The following is a 6,000-nucleotide window of genomic DNA, read 5'->3' as shown; positions in this document are numbered from 1 at the left end:
GCCTGCTTCTTTTTTGCACATGATATTGTAATGCTATCATTTCTACCAAATTACTAATGCCCATTTGTGTTGAAATTAATCATTTTTTCTAATTTCTAGTCATCACACCACCACATGGGATCAGGCAATACCCAAATTTCAGGATTTCTTCTTCTGGGATTATCAAACAAAACAAAACCGCATCCCCTCATATTTGGGCTTTTCCTCTCCATGTACCTGATCACTGTGATTGGAAATTGGCTCATCATCCTGGCTGTCAGATCTGACCCCCACCTCCACACCCCCTCACCAACCTGTCCTTTGTAGACATCTGTATCACCTCCACCACTATCCCCAAGATGTTCCATAACATTCAGACTAGGATTAAAGTCATAACCTATGAAGGCTGCATCACACAGATATACTTTTTCCTACTCTTTGCTGGACTGGGTTACTTTCTCCTGTCCGAAATGGCCTATGACCACTACGTGGCCAACTGCCACCCCCTGCACTACATGGTCATCACAAACCCCAGCTCGGTGGACTGCTGGTTCTAGTGTCCTGGATCATCAGTGTCTTCAATTCCTTATTACAAAGTTTAATAGCGGGATCCCTGGGTGGCGCAGCGGTTTGGCGCCTGCCTTTGGCTCAGGGCGCGATCCTGGAGACCCGGGATCGAATCCCACGTCGGGCTCCCGGGGCATGGAGCCTGCTTCTCTCTCTGCCTGTGTCTCTGCCTCTCTCTCTCTCTCTCTCTCTCTCTCTGAGTGTGACTATCGTAAATAAATAAATTTAAAAAAAATGTTTAAAAAAAAAAAAAACAAAGTTTAATGGCATTGCAGTTGTCCTTCTCTACAGCCTTGGAAATCACCCACTTTTTCCTGTGAACTCAATCAGATGATCCAACTTGCTTGTTCTGATCCCTTTCTTAATGACACAGTGCTATATGTTTCAACTATGTTGCTGGCTGGTGGTCCCCTTGCTGGGATCCTTTATTCAAACTCTAAGATTATCTCCTCCATACTTAGAATCTTATCAGCTCAGGGCAAGTATAAAGCATTTTCCACCTCTGCATCTCACCTCTCAGGTGTCCTCTTCTTTTTTTTAAACTTTTGTTACTGGAGTTCAACTCTCCAACAAATACCATAACACCCAGTGCTCATCCTGCCAAGTTCCCCCCTCAGGGCCCATCACCCAGTCACCCCAACCCCCCGCCCACCTCCCCTTCCACTACCCCTTCTTTGTTTCCCAGAGTTAGGTGTCTCCCATGTTTTGTCACCCTCACTGATATTTTCATTCATTTTCTCTCCTTTCCCCTTTATTCTCTTTCACTATTTTTTATATTCCCCAATGAATGAGAACATATAATGTTTGTCCTTCTCTGATTAACTTATTTCACTCAGCATGATACCCTCCAGTTACATCCACGTCAAAGCAAATGGTAGGTATTTGTCGTTTCTAATGGCTGAGTAATATTCCATTGTATATATGGACCACATCTTCTTTATCCATTCATCTTTTGGTGGACACTGAGGCTCCTTCCACAGTTTGGCTATTGTGGACATTGCTGCTAGAAACATCGGGGTGCAGGTGTCCTGGCGTTTCACTGCATCTGTATCTTTGGCGTAAATCCCCAGCAGTGCAATTGCTGGGTCTAGGGCAGATCTATTTTCAACTCTTTGAGGAACCTCCACACAGTTTTCCAGAGTGGCTGCACCAGTTCACATTCCCACCAACAGTGCAAGAGGGTTCCCCTTTCTCCACATCCTCTCCAACATTTGTTGTTTCCTGTCTTGTTAATTTTTCCCATTCTCACTGTTGTGAGGTGTATCTCATTGTGGTTTTGATTTGTATTTCCCTGATGGCCAGTGATGCAGAGCATCTTCTCATGTACTTGTTGGCCATGTCTATGTGTTCCTCTGTGAGATTTCTGTTCATGTCTTTTGCCCATTTCATGATTGGATTGTTTGTTTCTTTGCTGTTGAGTTTAATAAGTTCTTTATACATCTTGGATACTGGTCCTTTATCTGATACGTCATTTGCAAATATCTTCTCCCATTCTGTAGGTTGTCTTTTAGTTTTGTTGACTTTTTTTTTTTTTGCTGTGCAGAAGTTTCTTATCTTGATGAAGTCCCAATAGTTCATTTTTGCCCTTGTTTCTCTTGCCTTTATGGATGTATCTTGCAAGAAGTTACTGTGGCCAAGTTCAAAAGGGTGTGCCTGTGTTCTCCTCTAGGATTTTGATGGAATCTTGTCTCACATTAAGATCTTTCATCCATTTTGAATTTATCTTTGTGTGTGGTGAAAGAGAGTGGTCTAGTTTCATTCTTCTGCATGTGGATGTCCAATTTCCCAGCACCATTTATTGAAAAGACTGTCTTTTTTCCAGTGGATAGTCTTTCCTGCTTTGTCAAACATTAGTTGGCCATAGAGTTTAAGGTCTACTTCTGGATTCTCTATTCTGTTCCATTGATCTATGTGTCTGTTTTTGTGCCAGTACCACACTGTCTTGATGACCACAGCTTTGTAGTACAACCTGAAATCTGGCATTGTGATGCCCCTGGCTCTGGTTTTCTTTTTTAATATTCCCCTGGCTATTTGGGGTCTTTTCTGAATCCACACAAATCTTAAGATGATTTGTTCCAACTCTCTGAAGAAAGTCCATGGTATTTTGATAGGGATTGCATTAAATGTGTAAATTGCTCTGGCTAACCTCTCAGTTGTCTTCTTATTTTATTGCATAGTCCTGGGAGTGTACCTCATCTGTACTGCTCCCAGAGCTCCCACTCAATTGCAGTAGCCTTGGTAATGCACACACCCATGCTGAACCCCTTTATCTACAGCATGAGGAACACAGACATAAAGGAGGCTTTGATGAGATTTTTCAGGAGGGCAGCTGTAAAAGAGATAATTGTCCTGGTGGTGAAGAAGTGCACTTGATTACAAGGCTCAAAGCCATGATTTTTGATCATTGTGAAGTAGAATTTGCTCCTATATACTTCCAGAAATTTCCATTTCTTAGAATTCAACTTCCCTATACAAAAAAATGCTTTTCAAGTCAAATCCTAAAAATTATAGCCAAGACCAATATCTTTCCATTTGTGTCACCTTCCATTTTTTTCACCAATGTCTTATAGTTTTCAGTGTATGGGTGTTTTGCCTTCTTGTTTAAATGTATTCTTAGATATTTTATTCTTGTTGGCGCAATTGTAAATGGGATTGCTTTCTGAATTGCTCTTTCTGATAGTTTCTTATTAGTGTATAGAGTTGTAGTAAATTTTTGTATATTAAATTTATATCCTGTTGAATTAATTGATTAGGTATAACAGATTAATTTCTTTTAAATAATTCATTGAAATACAATGACATATAATACAACTTAAGATGCAAATTTTTCTGAATTAAAGTAATAATATAAAAATTAAGAGTACATACTGCATTAATCCATTTACATATAATTCCAGAAAGTACACAAAAGTTTTAAAGCTTTGTTATAGGGCAGCCCAGGTGGCTCAGCGGTTTAGCACCGCCTTCAGCCCAAGGCCTGATCCTAGAGACCTGGGATTGAGTCCCACATCGGGCTCCCTGTGTGGGGCCTGCTTCTCCCTCTACCTGTGTCTCTGCCTCTCTCTCTCTCTCTCTCTCTGTTTCTCATGAATAAATAAATAAAATCTTAATAAATAAATAAATTAATAAATAAATAAATGAAACTTTGTTATATAATTATAAAAATGTAATCAACCTGAAACCTCGGTTTCCTTGTTTCTGATTCAGGTGGATGTTGTTAGGAATAAATACAGTGTTTAGAAATATTTGAACAGGATGTGATGAGCACCAGGCGTTATACTATATGTTGCAAATTGAATTTAAATAAAGAAAAAAGAAGTATGTGGTGAGTTCAGAAAGTCTTCAATGGGTAAAGAGTGTATGCACATATACGTATGTGTGCATTTGTACGTTACTTCCTACAAATAAACTCTTACACATGTATGTAACAACACAGACTCAATAATCTCATCTTTTATGTTGAAAGGAAATTTGAAAGATATTTGGAGATGATTGAAATCAAAAGAGGGGGCAGCCCGGGTGGCTCAGCGGTTTAGCGCCACCTTCAGCCCAGGCCCTGATCCTGGAGACCTGGGATCAAGTCCCACGTGGGGCTCCCTGCATGGAGCCTGCTTCTCCCTCTGCCTGTGCCTCTGCCTCTCTCTCTGTGTGTCTCTCATGAATAAATAAATAAATAAATAAAATCTTTTAAAAAAAGAAATCAAAAGAGTCAATGTTTGAATTAGCATGAAATTTTTAAAATATAGATAGTCATAAAGACTTAAAGTAGGATTTGCAAATTAAATTTATTAATGAATTCCTTCTGTACTCTAATGCAAAAAGGGCTCAAAGTCAGAATTTATATTTTAAAAAAGAATTTATATTTAAATCTATAGTTCTGGGAACCTAGCTGGCTCAGTCAGTGGGGCAAGCAATTCTTTTTTTTCTTTTTTTTTAAGATTGTGTTTTTAAGTAATCTTTATTTTCTCCATGGGGCTCAAAACAATGCTGAGATCAAGAGTCATGCGTTCACCAACTGAGCCAGCCAGGCAGGCAGAGCATGCAACTCTTGATCTCTGGGCCATGAGTTCAAGACCCACTTTAGGCATGGACATTACTTTTAAAATAAATAAAAGGGGAACTTGGGTGGCTTAGTCCGTTCAACTCTTGATTTTGGCTCATGGCATGATGGCAGGATTCTGGATATGAGCACCTCAGCAGCTCCACGGTCATTGCAGAATCTGCCTGAGGATTCTCTTTCCCTCTCCCTCTGCCCCTCCCTTTGACTGTGCATGCTCGCTCTCTCTCTCTCTCCATAATAAATAAATAAATCTAAATCTAAATAATTAAATTAACTAAGTAAGTCAGTCACATTTATATTTTAGCAATTGGGAACATTAATTCGGTTCAGTTGAGTAGCAGCCTTAGTCCATCTGCTACCTTAATCTCCCTCTTCTTATATAAAATAACATATTCAAAGTTTCCAGGAATTAGAATGTAGACAACTTTAGAAGGCTCTTTTTCTGCTTCCTAGAAAGTCTTTTCCAAAAGTAACTTTTTTGGTGCCACCGAAGGGTCCTTATTTAAAAGAAACAAACACAAAATTTCTCACAGCCCCTAGAGTGACTGGATACACTAGTCATTAAAAAGTTTATGCAAACGCAATTTTTTTTTTTGAGAAGACCTACACTCTGTTCTGACACCCTGTCTTAAACCTGAGTGATGTGTGGTGGGAGCAGCTGGACGTTGAAGATATTTTCATGATTCTTTTTTTTTTAACTCTTGCCCCCCCCCCTTTTTTTGTATATGTAATGATGAAACATGCTCTGATGGTTGACCAAGGAAGGAGAAAGAAACACCTTAATTTCCAAGTGGAGAATCTTCTTTCTTGAAAAGTAGATCAAGACTGTTAACAAAAGTTGGTCTGGTGAGACAAGATTCCATCAAAATCCTAGAGGAGAACACAGGCAACACCCTTTTTGAACTTGGCCACAGCAACTTCTTGCCAGATACATCCATGAAGGCAAGAGAAACAAGGGCGAAAATGAACTATTGGGACCTCATCAAGATAAGAAGCTTTTGCACAGCAAAAGATAACAGTCAACAAAACTAAAAGAAAACCTACAGAATGGGAGAAGATATTTGCAAATGACTTATCAGATAAAGGGCTAGTATCCAAGATGTATAAAGAACTTATTAAACTCAACAGCAAAGAAACAAACAATCCAATCATGAAATGGGCAAAAGACATGAACAGAAATCTCACAGAGGAACACATAGACATGGCCAACAAGCACATGAGAAAATGCTCCGCATCACTTGCCACCAGGGAAATACAAATCAAAACCACAATGAGATACCACCTCACACCAGTGAAAATGGGGAAAATTAACAAGGCAGGAAACCACAAATGTTGGAGAGGATGTGGAGAAAAGGGAACCCTCTTACACTGTTGGTGGAAATGTGAACTGGTGC

At 39.5% G+C, this 6,000-nt stretch overlaps 1 pseudogene; it reads left to right on the top strand.

The window, feature by feature from the left end:
- Positions 1–210: 210 nt before the first annotated feature.
- On the top strand, positions 211–2,919 carry LOC144291108 (olfactory receptor-like protein OLF4; annotated as a pseudogene).
- The last annotated feature ends 3,081 nt before the right edge of the window (positions 2,920–6,000 follow it).

The sequence above is a fragment of the Canis aureus genome, chromosome 19, assembly GCF_053574225.1.
Source record: "Canis aureus isolate CA01 chromosome 19, VMU_Caureus_v.1.0, whole genome shotgun sequence".
NCBI lineage: Eukaryota > Metazoa > Chordata > Mammalia > Carnivora > Canidae > Canis > Canis aureus.
The sequence above is the reverse complement of the archived record's forward strand: the minus strand, read 5'-3'. Positions and strand labels throughout refer to the sequence as shown.